The sequence below is a fragment of the Gorilla gorilla genome, chromosome Y (genome assembly GCF_029281585.2).
Source record: "Gorilla gorilla gorilla isolate KB3781 chromosome Y, NHGRI_mGorGor1-v2.1_pri, whole genome shotgun sequence".
In the NCBI taxonomy this organism is placed as follows: Eukaryota; Metazoa; Chordata; class Mammalia; order Primates; family Hominidae; genus Gorilla; species Gorilla gorilla.
In genome coordinates, this window is record NC_073248.2 from 30187625 (window position 1) to 30203930 (window position 16306).

Sequence of the window (16306 nt, forward strand, 5' to 3'; positions counted from 1 at the left end):
AAGCTGTATAATCTTAGTTGATTTTTCATATCGAATCAATAATTTAGTCAAAATATATTTTATTGATTAGATTTATGCTTAGCATTATGTGTGAATTGTGTATCTGTTACTCTACTTTTTGGGGCAGAATTTGGTGCTCCAAATTCAGGGAAAACTGAGCTCTGTTGTAATTCAATAGAAATGAGCGACACCATACATGAAAACAAAATTTAGCATTAAAAAGGTCTATTCTTCATTTTCTCCATGCTTGTAGGGAACTGGTGTCTGTCTTCACCAATCTACTGTTTCTCACTTGTCTCCAGATGCGTCCGTGATTGACAGAAGTTCTTCCTGCACTAAAGTCACATAGGAGAGTCCGGGCCTCTGAGCAGTTCCCACTGCCTCTGGAAGTGTGCATGTCTTGTGGCCGAAGTTCAACAAGCTTACACATCTGTGCAATTTCAAAAAATCGTTTTGAACAGTTTAGTATCTTTCTGGAGAAGGCTTGTAATGATGTGGATGACGATGCATAAGATGAGATCCTAAAAAGTGACAAAATATGTCAGTCACATCCATTTATATGTATCAAATAATTGACAGAATTACTTTTATTTGTAGAAAAAGCACGAGACCCTGGAAAATGTTCCTTCCTATGACCATGTCTTTCCTATTCCGAATCTGAATGTACAACCACACTCCTTCTCTCCTTTTCCTGTTTTTCTCTTCCTCTTTGATGCCTTCCCAAACCATAAAATAACAAGAAAAAGAAGAAAAGCTCCTTTCCTTAAGCTCACACTTATCCAATCAAACCATAATCCTTTTTTATTTGCTCAAACAAGTTTTAAAAATTATCAAATACTTTTGTTAAATGGAATTTCTTTTTTTAAATTTTATTATTATTATACTTTAAGTTTTAGGGTACATGTGCACAATGTGCAGGTTAGTTACATATGTATACATGTGCCATGCTGGTGCGCTGCACCCACTAACTCGTCATCTAGCATTAGCTATATCTCCCATTGCTATGCCTTCCCCCTCCCCTCACCCCAATACAGTCCCCACAGTGTGATGTTCCCCTTCCTGTGTCCATGTGATCTCATTGTTCAATTCCCACCTATGAGTGAGAATATGCGGTGTTTAGTTTTTTGTTCTTGCGATAGTTTACTGAGAATGATGATTTCCAATTTCATCCACGTCCCTACAAAGGACATGAACTCATCATTTTTTATGGCTGCATAGTATTCCATGGTGTATATGTGCCACATTTTCTTAATCCAGTCTATCATGGTTGGACATTTGGGTTGGTTCCAAGTCTTTGCTATTGTGAATAGTGCCACAATAAACATACGTGTGCATGTGTCTTTATAGCAGCATGATTTATAGTCCTTTGGGTATATACCCAGTAATGGGATGGCTGGGTCAAATGGTATTTCTAGTTCTAGATCCCTGAGGAATCGCCATACCAACTTCCACAATGGTTGAACTAGTTTGCAGTCCCACCAACAGTGTAAAAGTGTTCCTATTTCTCCACATCCTCTCCAGCACCTGTTGTTTCCTGACTTTTTAATGATTGCCATTCTAACTGGTGTGAGATGGTATCTCATTGCGGTTTTGATTTGCATTTCTCTGATGGCCAGTGATGGTGAGCATTTTTTTATGTGTGTTTTGGCTGCATAAATGTCTTCTTTTGAGAAGTGTCTGTCTGTTCATGTCCTTTGCCCACTTTTTGATGGGGTTGTTTGTTTTTTTCTTGTAAATTTGTTTGAGTTCATTGTAGATTCTGGATATTAGCCCTTTGTCAGATGAGTAGGTTGTGAAAATCTTCTCCCATTTTGTAGGTTACCTGTTCACTCTGATGGTAGTTTCTTTTGCTGTGCAGAAGCTCTTTAGTTTAATTAGATCCCATTTGCCAATTTTTGCTTTTGTTGCCATTGCTTTTGCTGTTTTAGACATGAAGTCCTTGCCCATGCCTACGTCCTGAATGGTGATGTCTAGGTTTTCTTCTAGGGTTTTTATGGTTTTAGGACTAACGTTTAAATCTTTAATCCATCTTGAATTAATTTTTGTATAAGGTGTAAGGAAGGGATCCAGTTTCAGCTTTCTACATATGGCTAGCCAGTTTTCCCAGCACCATTTATTAAATACGGAATCCTTTCCCCATTGCTTGTTTTTCTCAGGTTTGTCAAAGATCAGATAGTTGTAGATATGTGGCGTTATTTATGAGGGCTCTGTTCTGCTCCATTGATCTATATCTCTGTTTTGGTACCAGTACCATGCCGTTTTGGATACTGTAACCTTGTAGTATAGGTTGAAGTCAGGTAGCATGATGCCTCCAGCTTTGTTCTTTTGACTTAGGATTGACTTGGTGATGCAGGCTCTTTTCTGGTTACATATGAACTTTAAAGTAGTTTTTTCCAATTCTGTGAAGAAAGTCATTGGTAGCTTAATGGGGATGGCATTGAATCTATAAATTACCGTGGGCAGTATGGCCATTTTCACAATATTGATTCTTCCTACGCATGAGCATGGAATGTTCTTCCATTTGTTTGTATCCTCTTTTATTTCATTGAGCAGTGGTTTGTAGTTCTCCTTGAAGAGGTCCTTCACGTCCCTTGTCAGGTGGATTCGTAGGTATTTTATTTTCTTTGAAGCAATTGTGAATGGGAGTTCACTCATGATTTGGCTCTCTGTTTGTCTGTTATTGGTGTATAAGAATGCTTGTGAGTTTTGTACATCGATTTTGTATCCTGAGACTTTGGTGAAGTTGCTTATCAGCTTAAGGAGATTTTGGGCTGAGACAATGGGGTTTTCTAGATACACAATCTTGTCGTCTGCACACAGGGATAATTTGACTTCCTGTTTTCCTAATTGAATATCCTTTATTGCCTTCTCCTACCGGATTGCCCTGGCCAGAACTTCCAACACTATGTTGAATAGGAGTGGTGAGAGAGGGCATCCCTTTCTTGTGCCAGTTTTCAAAGGGAATGCTTCCAGTTTTTGCCCATTCAGTATGATATTGGCTGTGGGTTTGTCATAGATAGCTCTTATTATTTTGAGATACTTTCCATCAATACCTAATTTATTGAGAGTTTTTAGCATGAAGCGTTGTTGAATTTTGTCGAAGGCCTTTTCTGCATCTATTGAGATAATCATGTGGTTTTTGTCTTTGGTTCTGTTTATATGCTGGATTACATTTATTGATTTGCATATATTGAGCGGGCCTTGCATCCCAGGGATGAAGCCAACTTGATCATGGTGGATAAGCTTTCTGATGTGCTGCTGGATTCAGTTTGCCAGTATTTTATTGAGGATTTTTGCATCAATGTTCATCAAGGATATTGGTCTAAAATTCTCTTTTTTGGTTGTGTCTCTGCCCAGCTTTGGCATCAGGATGATGCTGGCCTCATAAAATGAGTTAGGGAGGATTCCCTCTTTTTCTATTGATTGGAATAGTTTCAGAAGGAATGGTACCAGTTCCTCCTTGTACCTCTGATAGAATTCGGCTGTGAATCCATCTGGTCCCGGACTCTTTTTGGTTGGTAAGCTATTGATTATTGCCACAATTTCAGAGCCTGTTATTGGTCTATTCAGAGATTCAACTTCTTCCTGGTTTAGTCTTGGGAGGGTGTACGTGTCAAGGAATTTACCCATTTCTTCTAGATTCTCTAGTTTATTTGAGTAGAGGTGTTTGTGGTATTCTCTGAAGGTAGTTTGTATTTCTGTCGGATCAGTGGTGATAAGCCCTTTATCATTTTTTATTGCATCTATTTGATTCTTCTCTCTTTTCCTCTTTGTTAGTCTTGCTAGCAGTCTATCAATTTTGTTGATCCTTTCAAAAAACTAGCTCCTGGATTCATTAATTTTTTGAAGGGTTTTTTGTGTCTCTATTTCCTTCAGTTCTGCTCTGATTTCATTATTTCTTGCCTTCTGCTAGCTTTTGAATGTGTTTGCTCTTGCTTTTCTAGTTCTTTTAATTGTGATATTAGGGTGTCAATTTTGGATCTTTCCTGCTTCCTCTTGTAGGCATTTAGTGCTATAAATTTCCCTCTACACACTGCTCTGAATGTGTCGCAGAGATTCTGGTATGTTGTGTCTTTGTTCTGGTTGGTTTCAAAGAACATCTTTCGTTGTGCCTTCTTTTAATTATGTACCCAGTAGTCATTCAGGAGCAGGTTGTTCAGTTTCCATGTAGTTGAGCCGTTTTGAGTGAGCTTCTTAATCCTGAGTTCTAGTTTGATTGCACTGTGGTCTGAGAGACAGTTTGTTATAATTTCTGTTCTTTTACATTTGCTGAAGACAGCTTTACTTCCAACTATGTTTGTCAATCTTGGAATAAGTGTGGTGTGGCGTAGTGCTGAAAAAAATGTGTATTCTGTTGATTTGGGGTGGAGAGTTCTGTAGATGTCTATTAGGTCTGCTTGGTGCAGAGCTGAGCTCAATTCCTGGGTATCCTTGTTAACTTTCTGTCTCATTGATCTGTCTAATGTTGACAGTGGGGTGTTAAAGTCTCCCATTATTATTGTGTGGGAGTCTAAGTCTCTTTGTAGGTCACACAGGACTTGCTTTATGAATCTGGGTGCTCCTGTATTGGGTGCATATATATTTAGGATAGTTAGCTCTTCTTGTTGAATTGATCCCTTTACCATTATGTAATGGCCTTCTTTGTCTCCTTTGGTCTTTGTTGGTGTAAAATCTGTTTTATCAGATACTAGGATTGCAATCCCTCCCTTTTTGTTTTCCATTTGCTTGGTAGATCTTCCTCCATCCTTTTATTCTAAGCCTATGTGTGTCTCTGCACATGAGATGGGTTTCCTGAATACAGCACACTGATGGGTGTTGACTCTTTATCCAATTTGCCAGTCCATGTCTTTTAATTGGAGAATTTAGTCCATTTACATTTAAAGTTAATATTGTTATGTGTGAATTTGATCCTGTCATTATGATGTTAGCTGGTTATTTTACTCATTAGTTGATGCAGTTTCTTCCTGGTCTCGATGGTCTTTACAATTTGGCATGATTTTGCAGCAGCTGGTAGCGGTTGTTCCTTTCCATGTTTAGTGCTTCCTTCAGGAGCTCTTTTAGGGAAGGACTGGTGGTGACAAAATCTCTCAGCATTTGCCTGGCTGTAAAGTATTTTATTTCTCCTTCACTTTTGAAGGTTCGTTTGTCTGGATATGAAATTCTGGGTTGAAAATTCTTTTCTTTAAGAATGTTGAATATTGGCCCCCACTCTCTTCTGGCTTGTAGAGTTTCTGCTGAGAGATCTGCTGTTAGTCTGATGGGCTTCCCTTTGTGGGTAACGTGACCTTTCTCTCTGGCTGCCTTTAACATTTTTTCCTTCATTTCAACTTTGGTGATTCTGACAATTATGTGTCTTGGAGTTGCTCTTGTGAAGGAATATCTTTGTGGCATTCATTGTATTTCCTGAATCTGAATGTTGGCCTGCCTTGCTAGATTGGGGAACTTCTCCTGGATAATATCCTGCAAAGTGTTTTCCAACTTGGTTCCATTCTCCCTGTCACTTTCAAGTACACCAATCAGACGTAGGTTTGGTCTTTTCACATAGTCCCATATTTCTTGGAGGCTTTGTTCATTTCTTTTTACTCTTTTTTCTCTAAACTGCCCTTCTCACTTCATTTCATACATTTCATCTTCCATCACTGATACCCTTTCTTCCAGTTGATCACATTGGCTCCTGAGGCTTCCACATTCTTCATGTCATTCTCAAGCCTTGGATTTCAGCTCCATCAGCTCCTTTAAGCACTTCTCTGTATTGGTTATTCTAGTTATACATTTGTCTAAATTTTTTTCTAAGTTTTTAACTTCTTTGCCTTTGGTTTGAATTTCCTCCTGTAGCTCGGAGTAGTTTGATCATCTGAAGCGTTCTTCTCTCAACCAGTCAAAGTCATTCTCCATCCAGCTTCGTTCCATTGCTGGTGAGGAACTGCATTCCTTTGGAGGAGGAGAGGTGCTCTGCTTTCTAGAGTTTCCAGTTTTTCTGCTCTGTTTTTTCCCCATCTTTGTGGTTTTATCTACTTTTGGTCTTTGATGATGGTGATGTACGGATGGATTTTTGATGTGGATGTCCTTTCTGTTTGTTAGTTTTCCTTCTAACACGACCTTCAGCTGCAGGTCTGTTGGAGTTTGCTAGAGGTCCACTCCAGACCCTGTTTGCCTGGGTATCAGCAGCGGTGGCTGCACAACAGTTGATTTTTGTGAACTGCGAATGCTGCTGTCTGATCGTTCCTCTGGAAGTTTTGTCTTAGGGGAGTACCCAGCTGTGTGAGGTGTCAGTCTGCCCCTACTGGGGGATGTCTCCCAGTTAGGCTGCTCAGGGGTCAGGGGTCAGGGACCCACTTGAGGAGGCAGTCTGCCCATTCTCAGATCTCCAGCTGCGTGCTGGGAGAATCACTGCTATCTTCAAAGCTTTCAGACAGGGACATTTAAGTCTGCAGAGGTTACTTCTGTCTTTTTGTTTGTCTGTGCCCTGCCCCCACAGGTGGAGCCTCCAGAGGCAGGCAGGCCTCCTTGAGCTGTGGTGGACTCCACCCAGTTCGAGGTTCCCTGCTGCTTTGTTTACCAAAGCAAGCCTGGGCAATGGCAGGCACCCCTCCCCAGCCTCGCTGCCACCTTGCAGTTTGATCTCAGACTGCTGCGCTAGCAATCAGTGAGACTTCATGGGCGTAGGACCCTCTGAGCCATGTGCAGGATATAATCTCCTGGTGCACTCTTTCCTAAGCCCATCGGAAAAGTGCAGTATTCAGCTGGGAGTGACCCAATTTTCCAGGTGCCGTCTGTCGCCCGTTTCTTTGACTAGGAAAGGGAACTCCCTGACCCTTTGCACTTCCCAAGTGAGGCAATGCCTCGCCCTGCTTCGGCTCATGCACAGTGTGCTGCACCCACTGTCCTGCACCCACTGTCTGGCACTCCCTAGTGAGATGAACCTGGTACCTCAGATGAGAATGCAGAAATCACCCATCTTCTGCATCTCTCACGCTGGGAGCTGTAGACCAGAGCTGTTCCTATTTGGCCATCTTCTATTTCCGGAGAAGAATCTTAAAGCCCTGTTAAATGGAATTTCTATAAAGGAATATCAGAAAAGCATTTATCCGACAAAAATTTTAGAGGCTATCAAGCTCTTCCATTGTGATAGTTTTTGTTTTTCTTCAAATTATAAGCATAACAAATTGTCAATTATAAGCATACCAATCTATCATTTAAAAAAACCAGAGTTAAAACTATGACTAATTCTCAATGTTTTATCCACACACTAATCATCAGACACTTTTTTAAAAAATTTAAGCTAGAAAATAAAGTAAAAGAAGTATATAATTTAAAAATCAGAAAGAGGCTGTTTTGAAAATCTAGGTGACAGTTTTCTTTTTAAATTTTACTTGATTTAGCAATAAAAGGGTGGACTTGGGTCAATCATGAAGAAAATTCATGACATTTATTACAGTAATATCTATGTAACAAGAACATAAGTTCCTTAGTAAAATATTATTTCCTATATTGTGATATTTGAAAATCTTGATTTACAAATATTTCAGATTGATATGTGACTATAGATTTTTTTCCCATATGTGCTTACGGTTTAAAAGACAAGGAAAAAAGCATGCATTATATAGGGAAAAGTGCAAGGAAGGAAAAAAATGAAGGACAGAGGAAAGGAGAAAAGGAGAGGGAAGGAAAAAGGGAGGGAGAGAGGATGGAGAAAGCAAACAAGGAAGGAATAAAGAAGGGAGAAAATGGGGAAAGAGGAAGGGAAGGAGAAAAAAGAAAAATTAAGCATCAACTATGCAATTTATACTACAGGTGCCTGGAATAGAATCTAGTTAGTCAGTACAAACAGGGAGAAAGACTTTCAGATGATGACAATTTCCCTATCTCATAGAAACCTGTAATAGTGTATTTATTTGTTTTCATTTTCTAGCAAGATTTTTCTCTATGTCCACAAGACCTGACAGGATGGCTTAATGCCCTTGCACCCCACTCACTGTGTGCTGAAGAGGGTGGGAGCTTCCACATCTGGAACGTCTTGAGGGTGGCCGGCCCCTCCCCTCCTGGGGTCAGTACTTGCACTTCCAGTCAATAAAGAGTAGATGGTCTCAGATTGGGCACTGTTAGGACATAGTGATCCTAAGGGAACAATATGAAAGAGGATGCTCACCGACAACCTTTCAGAGACAATGCACAGTGCACAGAGAGCTTAGAACAGTTTTTCCCCCACTGGAGAATATCATACAGAGGCAAGTTTGATTGCTTTCTAAAGGCATAGTATAATTTATAGACTATTTCTCATTTGTAGGGGTTCTCTGCCATATGGTTTCTTAGCACCTCACTCAATTCTTGGCAGACTAAGACACTTGGCAGAGTTAAAATATGCTGAGGTGCCAGTTCTTAGGGCTCACTCCTTGGGTTTTATTTATTTTTTTTATTCCTTAACATAATACTTTCCCATGGTTTAAAGTCTTCAGCTGCACATCTTGTGATGTGAACTCTTGATAATCCAAATTTCAGTGAATGAGCCAACTGTTTTTCTTAAAACACAATATCTGTCAATGCCCATAACTGAAAATGTTTATTTTTATGCCAACACATTCTTCTCAAAACTCAATAATACCTAGTATATTTATAGGATAAGTACTCTCTAATTCCATGGAGTTTTTCCTTCTGAGATTTAAGTTGTGTTTCCTTCCCTCCCCACCACCCCTTTTTGGATTTTGTAATGGTAGTTGGCTATTCTAAGGGCATTTTCAGAGAAGTTAAAATCCCACAGATGATTTTTTTTTTTTCTGAAGCCAAGGAATTAAGTGGACTGGGAGACAGGCCAACTCATTACAGCCTCGAGCCAAATTTGAAGTTGAGGGGAAGACAGACAAACAACAAGTTTTTTTTAGCTATTCCCGCCCTCCCCAATTCAACACTTCAAACAGGCCATGCCCACTGGGACCAGAGAGACATGAGGTTAACAAAGATATCAGAAAATGGCTTAATCACTTATATACAAGATAGGGTAAGGTCTTTCCATGAGTTAGCTCTAGCCATCAAACTTTATCTAGATGGCAGCTTATGCTACTTCTTAGCTATGCAGTCACATTTGTGTTGTGTTAATACTTGCAAAAGATACACTCAGAAGAAGAAAATGCAAAAATAAGACTCAATAGTACAGCACACAGAATGACAGAGGTAGCCACCTCTGAAGGTCAGTAAAAAGGAGCAGTAGATACCAATGACATGGACATAGTACAAGAGGTGGGACGTATGGAAGGCAGGATCTGGGACTGTGAAATAATGCTGTTGGGTAGGCTGTTCTGTCTGCTTTCTGTAGTGACCTCAGCCCAAGTCACTTGAAACCCAGTCATGGGCTGATAGAGATTGGCCTTGGCCATCTTCCAAGAAAAGTGACTGGTGGTGTTCACATCCTGGAAGACGAATGAAAGAAAGTTTATCAGGCTTAGCTAGCACCTTAGAAAGAACATGACCTGCAGCAATGCAAGAAGGAAAACCAGGATTAGGCAACTGAAGAAGGTGTGCCCATGGGATCCATTGTAGGAATTTTTGGCAGCCAGTCTATGGGATGATATTAATAGAAGCAACGTGATCTTGTTCTTTAAACATGGGTTCAGACAATCACCCCCTTTGACATATGGAGATAGGTTGAGTAGGAATCTCCTCACTCTGACTTTGTACTAAATGCTCCTTCCAGTCTTTTGGGGATCATTTTTAGAATGCTTTTTTGAAGATGGAAGCAGGAGAGCAGTTTAGACCCTGGCAAGACTTAACTATTTCTTAAAGAATAGCGTTGACTGAAGTGAGAAGGTAAATATTAAAGCTGTTAGAAGAGTTATTAAATTCAAGGGTTTTTTTGTTTTGTTTTGTTTTGTTTTGTTTCAGCTCTTTTTTTATTATACTTTAAGTTGTAGGGTACATGTGCACATTGTGCACGTCAGTTACATATGTATACATGTGCCATGCTGGTGTGTTGCACCCACTAACTCGTCATCTAGCATTAGGTATATCTCCCAGTGCTATCCCCCCCCTTCCCCCCACCCCACCACAGTGCCCAGAGTGTGATATTCCCCTTCCTGTGTCCATGTGATCTCATTGTTCATTTCCCACCTATGAGTGAGAATATGAGGTGTTTGGTTTTTTGTTCTTGCGATAGTTTACTGAGAATGATGATTTCCAATCAGAGGTGAGATCTTGCTGTGTTTCCCATGCTGGTCTGGAACTCCAGGGCTCAAGTGATTGTCCCATCTCAGCCTGTCAAAGTACTGGGATTTCAGGCATGAACTACTATGCCTGGCCAAATCTAGTGCATTTAAAAGAGTTTTTCCCACTGCAAGACAGGGACTTTGGCTAGGAGAGGGGATGGAAGGTACAGATGTGAGGTTTGCTAGGTTGGCATGGAAGGTTGTGAGTATAACCCACACAGCAAAAGGGTGGGGAAAAATGAAATAATTATATCAAACTTTCCCAAAACACAAGCAGTATCTAAATGTTTGCCTTCATTTCCAAAGGGATAACATTGCTATCAAAGGACATCTTTCCAAGGCTGTTAGGCTTTAAAGTAATACATTCATTCCTACATCTCTTCCCTCCACATTGGGCCATCATAGCACAACTTAGAAAGAGAGGCACTTTTGGTATTCATGGTCTTGTGAAACACAGTTTGCCAAGGTTTGCAAAGTGCTGCTGACACCTTAGACCTAGATGTAGAAGTCCTTCAGGTGATAATGTACCTGCTTTGCCCAGGCAGCCAACAGGCTTGTGGCTCCTCCCCTTAAGAGCAGAACATGGTGGAGTAGTGAAGAAAACAGCTCCTGCCTTGGAGTGACCTTTTGGCCGTATTGGTTGGATAGTCACCTTATACTTGCAGGAAAATGACAGATGTTGAAGAATTATATAACTTCCGTAGAGCAAGAGAAAGAGAATTATGCTAGGAATAAATCTCATTAGGGATTAAAAAACACTGGGAAGAATTGAAATCATATTCCATCCAATAAGAATGTTTGCCTATATACTGTGTGTAATATGGCTTTTATAAAAAGTACAAAGCACATACTGTCCACATTTTGATTAATGACAATTGTGAAACACTCCCATGGCTGCGGGATATGCCTTCTAGAATTAAACAGAATTGTAATAATTCCTTATCAAAGCAGGCTACTTCTAAGGTCACAATCAGCATTTTTGAGCTGGTAGCAGTGCAGGTAGTGGTGTAAAGCTGTAAATACAAATCTAACTTTTTTCAGTTAGAAAAAACTAATGCAGGCTTCTCTGAGACATAGAATTAGTTTATATGTAAGTTTTTCTGTTAAAAAATGATGATACTCTTTAGCAATGTAATTTTTCCCTTTTTTTGGAGTGCTGTTACAGTTTTCTGCCATAATGTTGTGATTAAACATAAATAAAAGAAAGAGGCTAAATGGTAAGGAGTCAGGGGCTAAGAATATAACTTTATGTTAATGTCAAAAGATGACATTTCCTGTGATAACTGGTGTGTATCTCTGTTTCTTTCATATTTGGCTAAGTGGCACCTATCCATTCTGTTTTGTATTTACCAATTCTTAATGTATACGTATAAAAGTGCAGATGGATAGCTGGGCATGGTGACTCGTGTCATAGTCCTAGCTACTCGAGAGGCTGAGGTGGGAGGATCGCTTGAACTCAGGAGTTTGTGACCAGCTTGGTCAACATAGTGAGACTCCATGGTTTTTATGTGTGTGTGTGTGTGTGTGTAATTATTTTAAGAGAGAAAAAAAGGTACAGATGGAACATCTCTGGTACTCATTGGATCATGGGTAGGGGATCTTGCTAGAAAGCAGCAGGGTTGACGGGAAAAACATGAGACAAGAATTAAAATCAAAACTGAGGCTTGAGTGATTTACTTAAGTGAGGAGTGGAAGTGGTTGCAGGTGACAGAGCACTGAATGTTCAAAAGAGACCAGGAGTGACCTCCAGGTGTGCTGGCCCTTCATCCAGATGGTGACAGGAGATGGGGTGCACCTGACTCTGCAGCCAGTTAGCACAAACAGTGAATAGGAAACAAATCAATCTGGACAATGCAAGCCCAACCCAAGCCCAAGCCAAGGCCATCATGTCTCTTTGGGAGTCTGAATTGCTTTTCTTTGGAAATAAATCTGCTCTTTATATGGGACTGTACTGGAATCCAAGGTTAGCTATTAAAGATCCTGTTTCACAGATATTTCAAGATTGCTTTCATGTTGCATAGGAGACAGACATCTGCAGCAGTAAGTGAATTAGTGGATGCTCCATTGTAGCATAAAAACAAATTATAATAATTGTATCTATAGGTTTAAAACTAAATACAGATAAGTTCTAAGCCCCTAGAAGGATAATTTTTCTGGAGTTTGATTTTTATTTCTGCTGGATACATTACATCTGCTCAGCAAATAATTGTTACCACTTTCAGAGTTCCTAAAGATGATAAGCCTAGGATTGGGGAATTGCATTGACATAAGCCCAGTTCTGTAAGGTTCTGAGGCACACACATACAAGTAAAACAAAAACCTCACCCCTCTGCCCACAAAAATATTAATAATTCCCGCTTCTGTTTATTGCTTTCTCCGCTTTTCAAATCGACTTCCTTATTTAGAATGTCTGTTTAATTATTTTACTGAAGGTCACAAACATTGGAGCTAATTTAAGGATAAATAAAAGGAGAAACTTTGCTGAACATGAGACAAATTAAGTCCAGTAAAAAAGAAAAAGAAGCTGTGTATTTCTGAAAATCCAGTGACTTGTTTTATCTCACTCTCTTAAAATTATGCCAGCAGGTATGGTTCTTAAAATATTGTTCTTGCTTTAGAAAATGTTCAGAACAAAAATATTCTAGTTATATGTCACAAACCAAAACATTCTATGTTTGGGGACATATTTTTGGATTTTTTAAACTGTCCTGAGGTATTACATATAAATTGCCATAAAAGTGTATTATACACTTTGTATAATACAATGACCTCTTAAACATTTTGTGTTGGTTTGTTGATTCTAATCTATAATTCATGTATTCACCCCAAAATACTTGGAATAACATTTTGGGCAATATTGACAGAGTTACTATCCTCAGAGAGTTTAATGTTCTCTTAAAGTTAAAAGTCAAAATATTGGTGCATGCTATACAGGACAGGGAGATTACTTCACTAACTGAGCTGATGGCAGTTAGGGACATGGTGCTAAATGACAGAGTCACATAGAAATCCACTTGTACAATTACACCTTTAGATCACGGTGACATGTCAAAATTCAGAAAATAATTCAAAGTTTTTGTCCAGTTAAGATGAAGCACACAGATACTCAGACATATTTCCCCCTGAAATATGGAAGTTCTTTAAGAACTGTGTCTTTAATCTCTGCACTTTAGGTTTTGCTCCATGTTGATAACAGAGTAAGCTCCCAGTGCAATGGTGTGAATGGATAAAAGAATGAGTGAATATAATGACCATTCTGCTTTCCACTTCTATCAAGTCATTACTCAATAGCTGATTTGTGGGAATGAGTTATCTGTTTGACATGTCTAGTTTGTACATCCTCCTGTCTAATTATGTTCACAGATCAAGTTGGCCTAGAGATCATGTCCTTATGAGGGTCGTGCCAGATGATGTCTCTGATCCGGTTGTTCTGTTGTGGGCACATGCTTCAGGAAACCATCGCACATGATATCAGTTGACAGTGGGATCTATAATGCCAAAACACACAAACAAAAATAATAGGCTGGATGTTACATTCCAGGCAGCCTGGGGTTCTTTAACTTGAGAGGAGAAAAGGAGAGGAAGTGAAACTCTACAGGTGACCAATAAATGCACAGGTGAGCCAAAGGAGGTGAGATTCTGATTACTTAATAATTATAATAATTAATAATTCTAAATACTTAATCATTAAGAACAAAGTAAGGGAAAAAGGTAATATACTGCCAAGGGAAAATCTGTGTTGAAGTGCAAGTACTAAGTAGAAAAAAAATTAGTAAAGTCATAGCAAAATGATTCCAAAGATGTCTTGAGAATAACCTAGCCATGGTTTTTACAGTAAGCAAAGCCCTACAATGAAAGGCAACACCTAGCAACAGCTCTCGTAATTCCTGTTGTAAGAGACAATCATAAGAAGTTTCTCAACCCTACTTTTTTTTTTGATAAAGATGAGATACTATTGAATCCACAGAAAAACAAAAACATTGCCTTCACACTTGCAGAACTGGCTATCCACATTTATTTCCTGTTACGTATTGCCATAAAGAAGTTCTTTTGTCAAAAGGATAGGGACGTATGCTTCCCACTCTCCCTTAACCAAGTGCATCGTGGCATATCTGTATGGCTGATCCTTACTCAAATATGACTTGGTGTTCTCAAACACAGGCCAGCAGACTGACCTTTTGAACACGTTTATTCTCAGGGCAAGAGGAATATTTTCTCTACATTTCTTTACTTTGGACAATAAAGTGAGGGGAAAAAAGAGAAAATAACGGCAAGCAACTCAATGAGTGTGGGAAAGCAGTCCTTGACAGTCTCGGGTTTATTAATCACCCCAGTGTGTCCGAGGGGTGTGAAATGGCACCAAATGGCACGATTTTGCAGGAGATTTAACATCTTGTCCCCAACATCATGCCAAGTGTTTGATGGGGTTTTTCAGAGGAGAAAACTATTTGATGAAATTGGGTTGATCTAGTGGGAACTTTGCTTTGAGCACTTTGGAAAAAGAAAAGAAGCACTTTAAATCAGAGAAAGCAGATAGAAAAGTGGGCACTCAGGGCATTTAGTTAAAAGAGAAATCATATACTAGAGGCTTTAATTTTTACATAGCAGACATCAAGCTTTTATTTTTTTAAAAAAGAATTATAGGCTATGCACAAGGCTGAAGTAAATCACTGAGTGTGTTCATGTTCTTCCATTCAACAGCAATGAAATAATCAATCACACAGGAGTGGCTGCTGCCCTCCTGAATTTTACATAGTAATGGGGCCAATAATAACAGAGGATAAATACAATACATAGATAAGATAGATATTATGTTAGAAGGTAATAACTCTACATACAAATACAGAAGGTGGCTGGGCACGGTGGCCTGTAATCCCAGCACTTTGGGAGGCCAAGGCAGGCAGATCATGAGGTCAGGAGTTCGAGACCAGCCTGGCCAACATGGTGAAACCCCCTCTGTACTAAAAATACAAAAATTAGCCAGGTGTGGTGGCAGGCGCCTGTAATCCCAGCTACTCGGGAGGCTGAGGCCAGAGAAGCTCTTGAAACCGGAAGGCGGATGTTTCAGTGAGCCGAGATATGCCACTGCACTGCAGCCTGGGCAACAAGAGCGAAACTCCGTCCCCCACCCCGCTAAAACAAACAAACAAACAAAAAACAGAAGGTAAGGGCAGTAGAACGGATTGACAAAAAGTGCTGATTTTATATAAGGCGTCTAGCGTGTGTTCAATTCTGAGTCAAGACTTGAAGAAGGTGTAGCAGTGGGTAGTGGCACTGCAGAGACCTGCGGAAGGGTGTTCTCAGCCAGCCCTGTCCAACAGAACAGGCAGTTGTGATGGAAATATTCGATCTGTGGTAAACACTAGTCACCTGTGCCTATAAAGCATTTCACACGTCCTCTGATTAACAGAGGAATTAAATTCTTTATTCTGTTTCATTTTAATTAATTTAAATTTAAACAGCTGGGGATGGCCATGGTTACAATATTGGGCAGCTTAAATGCTCTAGCAGCAGGGAATACACAGCACGTGCCAAAGTGCTGACATGAGAACGCAGCATGACGGATGACTGAGGGTCTTTGGTGCAGAGCAGTCAGAGGACTTGGGGTGGCTACATTACAGCAATACGAGGAGACTTGGCTGCCCTGCGGATCCTCCATATCCTAAAAATCCTTTACATATTTTACAATGCAATTATATTTTCATAGGAGGCAGCATCAAGAGTGACACATGGGGCACTCCTTTTGGGTTCCCTCCCTTTTGTTAGCCCTAAATCTCACCATGTCTGAGTTCACTGCACTTTCATCTTCTCTGTGTCACCTCCATGAATCACTTCATTGATTCCCATGGTTTGAAAATTTTTTCTGCTGACAGCTCCCAAATGTCTACTTCCACCTGAGCTAGTCCCTTGAAGAGCTGATGCTCCCTCCTTCATCTCCCATGTGGAGGCTTTCCAAACTCAACTTTGCTGTAGCTACCATGTTGATTTCTGCCGGGCATGGTGGCGGGTGTCTGTAGTCCCAGCTACCCGAGAGCTGAGGCAGAAGGATCGCTTGAAGCAGGGAAGTGGATGTTGCAGTGAACTGAGATCGTGCCATTGCACTCCAGCCT

At 40.0% G+C, this 16306-nt stretch overlaps 1 pseudogene; it reads right to left on the bottom strand.

Annotated features, from left to right (window-relative positions):
• Nucleotides 1-462: 462 nt before the first annotated feature.
• LOC129530334 (anosmin-1-like) overlaps nucleotides 463-16306 on the bottom strand; it is a 78617-nt pseudogene continuing 62773 nt past the window's right edge.